Source organism: Diabrotica undecimpunctata, chromosome 10 (genome assembly GCF_040954645.1).
Source record: "Diabrotica undecimpunctata isolate CICGRU chromosome 10, icDiaUnde3, whole genome shotgun sequence".
NCBI classification, from domain to species: Eukaryota; Metazoa; Arthropoda; class Insecta; order Coleoptera; family Chrysomelidae; genus Diabrotica; species Diabrotica undecimpunctata.
The window spans coordinates 2,012,300-2,028,152 of record NC_092812.1 but is presented as its reverse complement, the minus strand read 5'-3'; the positions used below and the strand labels follow the sequence as shown (position 1 = coordinate 2,028,152).

Below are 15,853 nucleotides of genomic sequence, written 5' to 3'. Positions count from 1 at the left end.
GGGTTGGATAACGAGGGTATTGATATATTGCCGTGGCCAGCACAATCACCGGACTCGAATCACATTGAGCATGTATGGGACATGCTCCAACGAAGAATTACTCCATATATGGGAAATATCTACAATGAGTTTCAATTAAAAGAGCTTCTGAGAGATCAATAGACACAACTACCTCAAGCAGACATTAACAATTTGATTCGGATCATGAACAGTAGATGTAGAGCTGTGATAAACCAACGTGGTGGTCATACTTTATTTTAAGTTTATATTTCGTATTTTTGACATTTTATGGTGGTATGTGAAACATGGGTGATTTGCAATATATTTTTTTTGCTCCAATTTTCTGTTTTTTTTGCAATTTATGGTTTTTGATATAATAAACAACAATTTAAACTACAAATTTTGTATTACTTTTTTTAAGTTAATTACAGATAAACAAAATACGTCTATTTATAAAAATATCCCTAGACTTTTGCGTTGTGTGTATTTTATCGCGTTTATTTGAGCAAACTAAGATATCGAAAACCGCACAAGCGTGATCTGTCTATTTGTTGGTAGTTAGCATCTGTCTTTCAAACAAAACATGGTGGTAATTAATTATTTAGTGTAAAATATAGGAAAAATGTGCAAAAATACAGTATTTAGTGCTTATATAGTTAAATGTTTACATGGAACCACGGCAGTAAAAAGTAGGAGCCTAACACGAAGAAACAATGGTAAGTAATTTCGTGCAATAGTGATATGTAGTAGGTAAATAGGGTAGGTAATAAAAATGCATCGTTTGTCTACTAAACAATATTTGGAAAAAAAAGCAGGAAAGTTAAAAAACGTTACCACATTGTATTTTATTCCGTAGAAAAGCGTAGTTTGAAGAGACATGTACATAATGGCATCCACGCCGTCAAAAATCTCGAAAAAATGGTCAAGTAATTGAGCAATTAAAACAGTTCTGTTTTTTTTTTCTTACAGAATAGTATACCGATAACCGTCATAAAAAGTCTTATTCAGGGTCAACCAGTTAACTCAAAACCAGCAGCTTAGGACGGGTGTTGTAAACAAGGTGTTAAAATAAATGAAGTATATACAGATACTAAGCTAAGAGGCTGCTATTTGAGTTCGTTAAATATGCTACTTAATATGTCTCTTTTTAACAATCATGAAAAAAGTTCTTAAACAGTTTTAAAAAAAAATGTCCAGATGCTAGTGTGGTACAAAGGCGATGTATTTTTTAAAAATAAAAGTGATTATGTAGTAAAATGCTTACAATAATAGTAAATAGTACAAGCAGTAATTTCAAAATGAGTAATAAAAATGTATAATTTTAGAAGGTGAGACATGTGAGATGAATCTGTACCAGAGCCCTCTGTAAAACATTATTTGGAAAAGCAACACGACAATGACAAACGACGAGGAACCACTAAAATAAATAACGGTAAGTTTGTAAATTTTCCGCTTTATACAGCGCTAATTAAAAAAAGGATAGACATTAAAATATTGGTTACAAAGATTTCGGGATGTTGTTTCGTTAGACAGAATATTTCCTAGTAATTTTTATTTGAGCATCAGAGATCGTAAATTTGTACATATGCGGACGACAGCAATAAATAATTTATCATTTTTGCCGGTTAGATAACGATTTCCTGTTTTTCGACGATCGCCGATCTTTAACGATCGACTAACCTGATTAATATACGAGGTAAGGGAAAAAACTAAAGACACATCCTGTACACACATTTAAAAAGCATGGAAAACGGAAAGTCTACCTTGGAGAGTGGAGTCCTGTGGTGGACATTTAAGTCAACCTTGGACGAAAATTCAATACAAATTAAATGGGTCAATTCTCTGTTAGACATGATAAAGTCTAGCTTGGACTGAGCTATTCTAAATAAAATTCCAATGATGACCACATTCAAAAAGGGTTTTTTTGTTATGGAATAAAATACCAAAATGTTACGTATTGTTTATTAAAAAATTATAATAGATCTAACAATTTTAAAATAGTTTCTCTTTGCAGTTCGGCCTTTTTATTTAAACATAAATTCATTAGTTCAGCAATTATGTTACGTTTTTTAACCATTTTTTCTTTGTATGATTTTTGTATCGCCATCCCACGTTCAGTTTTGTAAAATTTTCTTCTCTTTTCATTGGCTTCATCTGTGTTTCTAATACCTTCCTCACCTCTTTCACACTTGCAGGTTGAGTTTACGTGTAGTTCATGCTCTGATGTAGGGTAGAAATTTCACGCCTCTGCTCGCTAGGGTAGAAATTTCATTACGTATACCTGCACAGAACTTTCCTCTCGAATGCAATCATTCTGATTTAAATACCCTTCTCTCGTAATGGGAGTGACGTTTACCCAAAAGTCCATCACCATCTCGAAGAAGGGGTTTGTGACCATCAGCACAGGCAGTGTATCTCAAAACACCAACACAATGATCCAAACAAACAATTTTTCTAAATGTAGTTTTTGGATGTAGTCTTTTCCCTGCACGTTGTATTTTCTTCTTGTAAGCCAACATTGTAGATCCACCTATAAAGTGAATTAATGGATAGAGGTGTTCGTGTGCAGTACTTTCGTCGTCTGCTACTAAATGACATCGGCAAATGGAATACCATTTTACATTAGGAGCACATACTAGAAGAGAAAAGTCATTCTCATTTAAGAGTAATTGATACCATTTTCTTGGTGACTCTTCGTAATCCTTTGCGATATCCTCTGCCACTTAAAAGAGCCAGATAGTCACTTTTTGACAAAATAGACATATTTTAACTAAATGCTTAAGAACAAAGAACTGAACTCTCAAAACTGTCTCACTAGACTAAAAGAGTCCTTACGAAGTCGTTAAATTTACCTGCTACTATAGCTTTCCCCACCCTACTTGATTATTTCACGCATGCGCTATTAACACGGTCAAAATGTGCCTTACGATGGTTAATGTATGAGGTTAGGTGGTGTCTGAAAAGCGACTCGACACATCGCAGTGACGTCAAAACGTCACAAGTCACGTCACGTCAAGTAGTCATGTTTTAACGTCAAAAGTGACGTCTTAACGTGACGTGTGACGTTTTGACGTTAAAACGCGACTTCTTGACGTGACGTGACGTGACGCCACCTAACCTAATACATCCATACTTAACCATCGTAAGGCACACTTTGACCGTGTTAATAGCGCACGCGTGAAATAATCAATTAGGGTGGGGGAAGCTGTAGTGGCAGGTAAATTTAACGACTTCGTAAGGACTCTTTTAGTCTAGTGAGACAGTTTTGAACGTTCAGTTCTTTGTTCTTAAGCATTCAGTTAAAATATGTCTATTTTGTCAAAAAGTTACTATCTGGCTCTTTTAAGTGTCAACGAAATTAATGCTCTTTCGCCAGAGGATATGACAACGGATTACGAAGAGTCTCCAAGGGAATGGTATCATTTACTCTTAAATCACAGTGACTTTTCTCTTCTAGTATGTGCTCCTATTGTAAAATGGTATTCCATTTGCCGATGTCATTTAGTAGCAGACGACGAAAGTACTGCACACGAAAACCTCCATGCATTAATTCACTTTTCAGGTGGATCTACAATGTTGGCTTACAAGAAGAAAATACAACGCGCAGGGAAAAGACTACATCCAAAAACTACATTTAGAAAAATTATTTGTTTGGGTCATTGTGTTGGTGTTTTGAGATACATTGCCTGTGCTGATGGTCACAAACCCCTTTTTCGAGATGGTGATGGACTTTTGGGTAAACCTCACTCCCATTACGAGACAAGAGTATTTAAATCAGAATGGTTGCATTCGAGAGGAAAGTTCTGTGCAGGTATACGTAATGAAATTTCTACCCTATCTAGCAGAGGCGTTAACAATTTAGAAAAGTATACGTCAGAGCATGAACTACACGTAAAATCAACCTGCAAGTGTGAAAGAGGTGAGAAAGGTATTAGAAACAAAGATGAAGCCAATGAAAAGAGAAGAAAATTTTACACAACTGAACGTGGGATGGCGATACGAAAATCATACAAAGAAAAAATGGTTAAAAAACGTAACATAATTGCTGAACTAATGAATTTAGGTTTAAATAAAAAGGCCGAACTGCAAACAGAGACTATTTTAAAATTGTTAGATCTATTATCGTAACACTTTGGTATTTTATTTCATAACAAAAAACCCTTTTTGAATGTGGTCATCATTGGAATTTTATTTAGAATAGCTCAGTCCAAGCTAGACTTTATCATGTCTAACAGAGAATTGACCCATTTAATTTGTATTGAATTTTCGTCCAAGGTTGACTTAAATGTCCACCACAGGACTCCACTGTCCAAGGTAGACTTTCCGTTTTCCACGCTTTTTAAATATGTGTCCAGGATCCTATGAGAAAACGCTAGGACGATTGCAAAAGATACGGGATTCCGGGTACAATCTGGTGGAGATGTGGGAACTAGATTAGATCAATTCCGTAGACTACAAAAAGGTTGAACAAATGGTGAAGCCTCTACAACCACGTGATAGTTTTTATGGTAGTAGAACTAATGCTACAAAATTACAGGTATTAGGCAGAAAACTTAGGTATATAGATGTTGTCTCTCTTTACCCCACTGTCCAATACTACGACACTTATCCTGTGGGTCATCCTATTAAAATATACAAGCCTAGTACTTATGACTCCTTATGGTTTGGATTCATTCATTGTACCGTACTACCACCAAGACATTTGTATCATCCTGTACAACCTCTACGGGGTGGTAAATTATCATTTCCCCTCTGTAAACTATGTGCAGAAACCATGCCTCCAATGTGCACTCACACCGATAGAGAAAGAATGTTTTCAGGGGTTTGGACAACGATCGAGATGAAGCAAGCCTTAGAGAAAGGATACATTGTAATCGATATTTTTGAGGTACATCACTTTGAACAGACATCTTGTTACTTGTTTAAAAGTTATATAACAAATTTTATGAAAATAAAATTGGAAGCCACACCTCTATATATATATATATATATATATATATATATATATATATATATATATATATATATATATATATATATATATATATATTGATACGATTAGGGTTTATAGAAAATAATTTATAAGTTATATACTACATAATATTAGATATTTGGTTGTTTTAAATAAGTTATATACTAGAGAATTTTATAAAAATTATTTATGTGAGGGCATTTTAAGAAATTAGCATATAATAATTGTAAAAAGTTGTATTTTAGTAGTTATGATTTTGTAGATATTTTTAAGTGAGCCATGTGACTAGGCAACACACTATACCCTCCATTCCTAAGTGTCATTTTAAGAATTTTACGAATATAAGTGGGGTTATATTGTTTGAAATGTGTATTTTATTAAATTAGAGTGTTAGTTACTAATTTGAATGTTTATTCTGATCTGAAAAGCCTAAATGTAAACAAAATTATTAATAGAAAAGAATGGAATTCTCTGGATCAGCGGAGATGACCATTGTTTACAGTCGAACATTCTCGATATAATGATTATGGCGGTGGATCGAAAAAATATTTTTTTCGAGAACATCTATATAGAAGTTAATAGAACAAATTGGAACATGATCTCTTACCAGATGGTTCTGGAATATCCAAAAGATATAAATACCCGTGATTTGGATTCAAGATGGCAGTTTTAGAAGTTTTTAGTCAGAAGTCAGGCCAGTTTATTATGAAAGTTAGTACCTAGACACATTTAGTTAGTGAATAGTGAAGTAAATTGTTCAGAATTTTCAAGAAGTCAGTCAGAAAAGTTTAGTAAGAAATATAAAGTTAGTTGGAGTCAGTGAATCAGGTACAAATAGTCAAATTGTTTAATATAGTGAGTTAAATGAAGATTAAAAATTATGCATATAATTTAATGCATATTTATAATTATACACAAATAATTATTGAAGATTAAAAAAAGTATATTGGAAGAAATTAAATTATATTATGGTTGGAGATTAGTATAAATCAACTTATAATAATTGGATATTGGTATATTGAAAAGAATAAATATAAATGCTGTTTGTTGGTGGTGTATAAATGCTGGTGAAGAAAACTATATCTTAAATTGGTAGAAGCTGATAATTGGAAAAAGTAATTTCACAAAAACAAGGATAACCGAAGTACGAAGACATTCAGTGGTGATTAGAATCTATATAGTGGAAAACAGTTCATTTAGGCATTCAGTGAAAGAAAGGTACAAAATTTTGTTAATATAATTTAGTTAGTGTTATAACAATTTCAATTTTGAAGATAGTTTGTTTAAATTTAACATTGTCTATATAATTTAATTAGTTTTATAAGAGTATCAATTTAAAGATAGTTTATTTTAAATTTACATTGGCTAGGTTAGATATATATGTGTGTTTCATAATAGTTATAATAAAGATAATTTAAAAAAGTACTTACAAGCTAATTCTTTGAGAACCGCGATAAAAACCCTATATATTATATTATTAAAAATACTCATTGCTCATCATTCAAACAAAAAACACATCATAACAATTTGGCGCCCAACGTGGGGCTCTCTATTTAAAAGAATTAGTTTGGAAAGATAAGTGCTCTCATATAATTAAATTAATTTTCATTAGAAAAAAAAAAAATTATAGATTTTAATTTTAATTATATTTGAACAAGTAAAGTCTCAAAATGTCTCAAGGAAAGAAAGGTACAAGAAGCAAAAAGAATGAAGAAGATGTGGAAGTAGAAACACAACCTATACAAGAGGAGAGTTTAGTTCAAGTTCCACAAGATACTGCAGAAATGAATCCAGAAAGAGAGGAAAATGTCAATATGGCAGCTTTGATGTCATTAATGATGCAGATGAACAAGACAATGGAAGAGAATACGAAAAAAATGGAAGAGAATACGAAAAAAATGGAAGAGAATTCAAAAGAAGTCAAAGAAGACATAAAAAAAATAGAACAGAAAATGGAAGAGAATACGAAAAAAATGGAAGAGAATTCAAAAGAAGTCAAAGAGGACATGAAAAAAATGGAACAGAAATTGGAAGAGAATTATAGAAAATTAGAAAAGAAAATAGAAGATAATAATAATAAAATTGTAAAGCAAATAGAAAAACAAATGGATAAAAAACTTGAAACTGCAGAGAAAAAAGTAGCAAATGAAATAAAAAGTATACGGAATGACTACAAGAAAAGGATAGACAATGAGAGGACAGAAGTAAAGAGGATTATTCAAGATAATAAGATAGAAATAGAACAGAAAATAGAGTTGCAAAAATGTAACTTAGAAGTAAAAATTAACGAAGACAGGAGAAACACAGAAGAAAAATTAGACGATATACAACAAAATATCCAAATAAATTGTAATCAAATAAGAAATGTGGAACAGAGAATAGATGATATTTCACAAATAAGAGACATAGGGAGACCTTACTTAAATTTAACAAATGAGACTGGGATTAAATTCTCTGGTAATATAAAAAATTTGCATCTTAGAGTATACATAAATAGTTTAAAACATAAATTAAGATTTGTGAATAATATTAATGATATTAAAGATTATATTAGAATGACATTAAATGACAATGCAGCAACTTGGTTTGCTAGTATTGAGAATTATTTAGATAATTTTCAAACATTTGAAAATAAATTTTTAAATTATTATTGGGGTGAATTAGAGCAAGCCAAGTTTAGAGAAATTCTATATTTTGGAAAGTATAATCAAAATTTAAAATCAAATATGGTAGATTATGCATTGAAATTGATAACAGTTGCAAAATATTTAGAACCACCACTTAGAGAGGATAAAACAGTCTTAAATGTATCTAGACATTTTGATGCTGATGTTGTGCAAACCGTAACTGTACAAAATATTCAAACAATAGATAGTTTTATTAATTTTATTCAAAGAATACAAAGAGGCAATATGACAAGTAATAATAACAACAGAAAAAACAACAATAACTTTCAATATAATAAAAATGATAATCAACAATATAGAAAATCATATAACAATAATACTAGGTATGGTGATAATTTACAAAATTTTAATAATACTAACACTAATCCAAATAGACAGAACTTTAATAATAATACTAGTTGTAATAGACAAAATTTTAATAATAATACTAATTATAATAGACAACATTTTAATAACAGTACTAATAATAATAGACAAGATATTAATAATAGAAAAAATACAGAGCGACCTAACTATAACAGACAGGTAAATTGTGTTCGAAGGAATAGAAGCTGCGAAGGCAGGGAACGAAGTAGTACAAGGCAGGAGAATGTGAGTAGAAGTCATAGTAGGGAAAGACATAGGACATCAGATTCAAGTGGTCAGATACAATCTGACAATTCTAATAATCAAAATTTTGTGCAGTAAACTTTCTGAATTACAAGTTAGGCCATTGCTATTATGAAAAACCTTCTGAATTTATTTCTTTAGATGAAGATAAAATTATTGAATCTATTAATTTAATTTATATAAATGCTTTGGCCAAAAATAAAATGATTAAGATTATGATAGATACTGGTTCAGAAAGTACTTTAGTCTCGGAGAATTTTATTTTTAATACATTAAAATTATCAGATATAATAAAGATTCCAAAAATTAAAATTGTTGGTGCAAATAATAAGAAGTTGGGTGAAATTGATAAACTAGCCAATTTTAAAATTAATATTCTTAATAAAGAAATTAATATGCAAGGATTTATTGTCAAGGATTTATGTGTTGATATATTAATGGGAAATGATGAATTGGAAAAGAAGAAAGTAAAGATAGATTTTGAAAAAAAAATGGTAACTTTGGAAGGGCAAATAATTAAATTTATGCAGAAAGATGAGGTAGAAGAAGGAATAAGAGTTGATAGGATATTATTAAAAGAAAATAATGATGTTTATGAAGAAGAAATGTATTTTGATGATAGGGAAATGTCCCAGAAGAATGTAAAGAATAATTATTGTAGTGAATATTTAAGGAATGGAAATTTTAAGCAGATGGATGCCTACGAGGCGGAGTGCGTAAAATTGGAAGCAAGGAATAATGAGTACATAATGAAGAATAATTTTATTTGTAAAGAAGAAGATATAATGAAAGTTTTAAATTGCCCTGAAGAATATAAATCAATAGTCATTTCCATATTGCAGCAACACAAGGGACTTGTCAATAAAGAAAATAGAATTGCACAAAATTATATCCATAGTATAAAAGTTAAAGAAGAAAAAGATTTTAAAACAAAATCATACCCAATACCATATAAATACAGAGAAGAAGTAAACAAAACAATTAATAATATGTTAGAAGATGGGATCATTGAGAAAGCAGACACACGTTTTATTAACCCCATAGTAGTAGTACGAAAAAGATCAGGTGAAATCAGGTTATGTTTGGATGCAAGGAATAAGAACAAGATTACTGAAAAGCAATTTGAAGCACCAATGAGTATAGATGGAATATTAGGAAGAATTACAGGAATGTCATTTTTCACTAAAATTGATTTACAGCATAGCTTTTGGTTAATACCTCTAGAAAGAAAAAGTAGACAGTATACAGGATTTCAGATATATGGAGTAGTATATCAATTCAAAATAGTACCATTTGGACTTCAATCATCTTGCAGTGCTCTATGTAGATGTCTTCATGATATTTTGGATCAATATGAACATTTTGTAATTCACTACATTGATGATATATTAATTTTTTCTAAAACGGCTGAAGATCATGAGAAACACCTAAAAATTATAATAAATAGATTAGACAAAGTTGGACTAAAAATACATCAAGAAAAATGTACATTTTTTCAAAAAGAAGTCATATATCTAGGTTATAAACTTAACACTAAGGGAATCGAAATGGATCCAGAACGGACACAAGTCATTCAGGAATATAAAACACCACACAATTTAAGAACTTTAAGAGGATTTATTGGAATAATTAATTATTATAAAAGGATGATACCAGATCTAAGTATAAAAGAAATTCCATTACTTGAACTACTGAGAAAAGGTGTAAAATGGAGATGGGATCAGAGAAGAGAACTAGCATTCCAAGAAATTAAAAACATTTTTCTGTCAAATTTGAAAATATACTATCCTGACTACACACAGCCATTCATATTAAGAACAGATGCATCAATAGAGAGATTATCAGGGGTATTATTACAAATACATGATGGGGTCGAATACCCAATACAATTCATTTCAAGAATTACAAAGCCACATGAAAAGGGTTACTCAGTTTCAGAATTAGAACTAGCAAGTATAATACACTGTGTCACAAAATTAAGATTTTATTTGTTGGGTAATGAATTTACAATAGAAACAGATCACCAAGCTTTAACGTCTATATTAAATAACAAATATGGAAACAGTAGAATACATCGGTGGAGTCTAATACTTAGTGAATACTGCTTTGAAATCAAATACATTTCTGGAAAATCCAATATAGTGGCAGATGCTTTATCAAGGTTAGAAAATACACCACAAAAAGGGCAGCGAACAATAAAAATTGGATTAAATCAATTAGTAGAAAGTACTGGATTATATTCTAAAGAAGAAATTATAAGAGATCAGATCAATTTGAGTGAAAAACAAAAAGTCCTTAGGAAAGATGGAGTTTATTATAAAATAATAAATGGCATAGAAGTATATGTAATAACTAGAACTTTAGCAAAGAAAATATTGAAAAATTTACATAACAATTATATGCATATTGGTTCAAGAAAGCTATGGATGCTATTTAGGAACAATTATTTTGCAAAGAATGACATAAGTATAGCAAAGGAAATTACTACCCAATGCCCAATATGTCAACTAAACAAAGAAAAGAATTTCAAAAACCAGAACACATATAAATCTAATGTTGTATATGAAAAACTCAATACAGTTTCCATGGATTTTATTTCAAATTTAGTTCTCAGTCCAACAGAAAAAAAGCATATACTAGTGATAGTTGATTTATATACAAAATTTATTAAACTATATCCCTGCTCTAGAACAAATGTTAAAACATTAAAATTATATATTAATCAATTTTTCGAAGAAATAGGACCATTTAGAAATTGCATAATAGATAATGCTACATATTTTAACAACCAAAAATTTCGGACATTTTGTGAGAAAAAGGGAATCAACATTCATTTTACAAGTATCAGACATCCTCAGGCAAATCCTGCAGAAAGATATATTAAAGAAGTTATAAAATATTTAAGGATACTGTGCCAAAATCAACACGAAACTTGGCAGCAACATATACCACAAGTAGAGTATTTTTTAAATAATACACATAATTTGAATACAGAGGAAGTACCAGAATATTTAATGTTTGGCCATATAGGAAACAGAAAGTGGATTAGTGAATATAATCAGGATATGTTAGAACAAGTAATGCAGAAAGTGAATAACCGAATTAGGAGGAAAGCTGAAAAATATATCAGAAGACAAAATCGAAATATAAAAAAACCAATCACATTTCAAAAAGGAGACCTAGTGTTAATTCGTTCACTTAGAAAAAGTAATGTTAAAGAAAACCGTTGTAAGAAATTACAACCAATGTTTGAAGGTCCATATACAATTGAAAATCAGAATGGACTAAATAGTTATGTGTTAATAGATGCAGAGAACAGACTAAGAGGCATATTTCATATCAACGACATTTTTCAATATCATGAAGAGATTGAATAATATTTTCTATACCTTTAACACAAATATAATAACACTAATAACTTACTGATAGATCCATTTCATAGGTAGATGGTAGATTTCATTATTTTGAATCAATTTGACATTATACTTGTTGAATTTTGTATATATGGAAATTAATTTGTACCCTAAAAATCATAATTTGGGGTTAGACACAAAATTGATACTATAATTGCTATAAAAATGTCTTTCTAATATAATAAAGTGAAAAAACTTACCAATTTATATTGATGAAAGTTATTTTGAATGGAAATAATTCCTGGATTTTGTCTATAAATAAACAGAACACCATATCGATTATATTTTAATTAAGGTTATATTTTATTCTCTGATATCGCATCCATTGCTCCATTTGACATGACAGTTTGACCATAGAATAGCCGAACTGTGCTCCGTTGTTCTCTGTTTTGACATAGACAGCGAACAGGAATGTATTTAACACATTTTAAATAAAAAAAAAATTGATTTATTAAATTTAATAAGGTATGAGAAAATTAATATTTAAAGAAATAATAAGTAAATTATTTATTTTAAATATTATTTTGGGGTATTGATACGATTAGGGTTTATAGAAAATAATTTATAAGTTATATACTACATAATATTAGATATTTGGTTGTTTTAAATAAGTTATATACTAGAGAATTTTATAAAAATTATTTATGTGAGGGCATTTTAAGAAATTAGCATATAATAATTGTAAAAAGTTGTATTTTAGTAGTTATGATTTTGTAGATATTTTTAAGTGAGCCATGTGACTAGGCAACACACTATACCCTCCATTCCTAAGTGTCATTTTAAGAATTTTACGAATATAAGTGGGGTTATATTGTTTGAAATGTGTATTTTATTAAATTAGAGTGTTAGTTACTAATTTGAATGTTTATTCTGATCTGAAAAGCCTAAATGTAAACAAAATTATTAATAGAAAAGAATGGAATTCTCTGGATCAGCGGAGATGACCATTTTTTACAGTCGAACATTCTCGATATAATGATTATGGCGGTGGATCGAAAAAATATTTTTTTCGAGAACATCTATATAGAAGTTAATAGAACAAATTGGAACATGATCTCTTACCAGATGGTTCTGGAATATCCAAAAGATATAAATACCCGTGATTTGGATTCAAGATGGCAGTTTTAGAAGTTTTTAGTCAGAAGTCAGGCCAGTTTATTATGAAAGTTAGTACCTAGACACATTTAGTTAGTGAATAGTGAAGTAAATTGTTCAGAATTTTCAAGAAGTCAGTCAGAAAAGTTTAGTAAGAAATATAAAGTTAGTTGGAGTCAGTGAATCAGGTACAAATAGTCAAATTGTTTAATATAGTGAGTTAAATGAAGATTAAAAATTATGCATATAATTTAATGCATATTTATAATTATACACAAATAATTATTGAAGATTAAAAAAAGTATATTGGAAGAAATTAAATTATATTATGGTTGGAGATTAGTATAAATCAACTTATAATAATTGGATATTGGTATATTGAAAAGAATAAATATAAATGCTGTTTGTTGGTGGTGTATAAATGCTGGTGAAGAAAACTATATCTTAAATTGGTAGAAGCTGATAATTGGAAAAAGTAATTTCACAAAAACAAGGATAACCGAAGTACGAAGACATTCAGTGGTGATTAGAATCTATATAGTGGAAAACAGTTCATTTAGGCATTCAGTGAAAGAAAGGTACAAAATTTTGTTAATATAATTTAGTTAGTGTTATAACAATTTCAATTTTGAAGATAGTTTGTTTAAATTTAACATTGTCTATATAATTTAATTAGTTTTATAAGAGTATCAATTTAAAGATAGTTTATTTTAAATTTACATTGGCTAGGTTAGATATATATGTGTGTTTCATAATAGTTATAATAAAGATAATTTAAAAAAGTACTTACAAGCTAATTCTTTGAGAACCGCGATAAAAACCCTATATATTATATTATTAAAAATACTCATTGCTCATCATTCAAACAAAAAACACATCATAACAATATATATATATATATATATATATATATATATATATATATATATATATATATATATATATATATATATATATATATGATAACGATCAGCTTTATATTCAAGCCATTAACGAGCAGATGGGTATTGAGTTAGATGCTACAAAACTCTAAGTCAACCCAGATATCAGGAATGTTGCAAAACTATGCCTGAACACCCTGTGGGGGAAATTTGGTCAGCGTCAGGACCTATCACAAACAGAATATATTACTGATTGTAAACGATGGTTCGATATACCGACGGATGATAAGATTAATATTACTAATTGCATATTTTTTGATGACAATATGGTACAGGTTACATATTCTGTTAAGGAACAATTCCGGAACTTATCGACTAGTACTAATATATATCGCTGCTTTTACAACGTCACACGCACGGTTACGCCTGTACGACATGATTGATAAATTAGGGGTAGATACAGTATATTTTGATACTTATAGCATTGTCTATGTCGATAAAAGTGTATATAATACTGTTCCTACAGGCTCTTTACTAGGCGAATGGAGTGACGAACTTGATAATGATAAATATATTATCGATTGTTTATCGTCAGCACCTAAAACCTACTTTTTTCGAACTAACAAGGGTCGAGAAGTGATGAAAATTAAGGGTTTCACTTTAAACAATGAGAATTCCTTATTGTTGAACTCGGCCACTATTAGCGAGGCAATTCACAATAGTACTCATAAAAGGGTTTTATACTATGACCAAATATGTAGAAATACTCTCACCAAAGACATTATTACTAAACAAAGAGTATCTAAGACTTTTTGTGTGAATTATACGAAGCAGCGTATATTACCGGAACACGATGGTATTATTGATACATTACCTTGGGGATATTAGTATTTGTGGTTAGTCAATAATTGTCGATTTTATCACCTATGGATTTTTGTATAGTATATGTAATGAGTTGTATTGTTGTAGATCATGGCTCATGAACCTCAGACTTCGCAGCTCAGGGGCGACGAATGTTGGGACGAGTGGTGTGTATCATCCCTACGGTACATAAAGAGGCGGTACATGTACATTCATAAAAATGAGTGGCGGGTGGACGATGACTCATCGCCCCAACAATTATTAACAACCGAGAGTAGAGATACCTCTACACTGGTGAGTAGAGATACCTCTATCTTGGAGAGTAAGGATACCTTTACCCTGGAGAATAGTTGTAATAATTATTCATTATCCCAACATTCTTCATACACAGGCATGTCTGATGATGATGAATGTTGGGGTAATGAATGTTCCGAATCGCCATTACCCCATATTATATAAAATGCTAGAGATAAAAACATCATACAGAACTATCTGTTGATTAAAATGTCTAAAGCCAGCAAAAAAGCGTTTAGGGAGAGCAAACGCTTACGTCATCGGAACCTGTTTCCACGAGCTTCCCCCTAAACGCTTTCTTCTAGACTTTACTCATTTTTTAGCCTTTGTTATGATATAGTATTGTAGATTAGTTTTTTGTAGCTTTTAGGGTCTTTTTGATAGTTTTTTAGGCCCATATGATATATAGTCTTGTAGATTAGTTTTGTAGCTTAGATTTCTTTACGCTTTTACTACATCTTGTAATTGTATCGCTTTTGCTACATCTTGTAAGTGGATAACAATATATATATCGGCTTTTAATACATTGTGTTTTTATTAGTTTTCTTTATTTTAGCAACGTTATGGCTGATGAAGAATATTGGTTAATTGACACCCATGATCTAATAGCTGATCTGGATATATGGTTGATAGATAGCTTCTTAAATCAACAGTGTGATGAGTCATGTGATATCGTATTTTGTCAAACATGTAATAACAATATAAACGGCACGAACCAGCCTACTATATGTTTTTTTATTGTATGCCATGCTAAAAAATCTTTGAACCATACGTATTTTATTACTTAAAATGACCTACCAACCTCTTATCTATTCAGATGAGTAGTAACCGTTGACATGGACAGTATATGGTCGCTGAAGTCACACGTCATATCAAAAAGTTTTACGCATATATGCACACTTTCCAATTATTACTTAACTCATATATTAAAGAAGGAGCAGATCTAAGTAATACAGCCTTTAGAAACAGCCTTACGTAACGCACTGTATACAGCAAAACAAAAAGCAAACTACAAGAATGGAGACAAAATAAGAGTAACAG

At 30.3% G+C, this 15,853-nt stretch overlaps 1 protein-coding gene and 1 long non-coding RNA gene across 3 annotated transcripts in view; one reads left to right on the top strand and one right to left on the bottom strand.

Moving 5' to 3' along the window:
• Positions 1–15,853, bottom strand: part of Apoltp (Apolipoprotein lipid transfer particle) — a 1,459,665-nt gene that overhangs the window by 1,194,770 nt on the left and 249,042 nt on the right. The gene's annotated exons all lie outside the window — the stretch shown is intronic.
• On the top strand, positions 476–15,310 carry LOC140452333 (uncharacterized). The gene is made up of 3 exons (XR_011952171.1): positions 476–716; positions 1,326–1,432; positions 14,627–15,310. It is a non-coding gene; the product is annotated as an uncharacterized lncRNA (long non-coding RNA).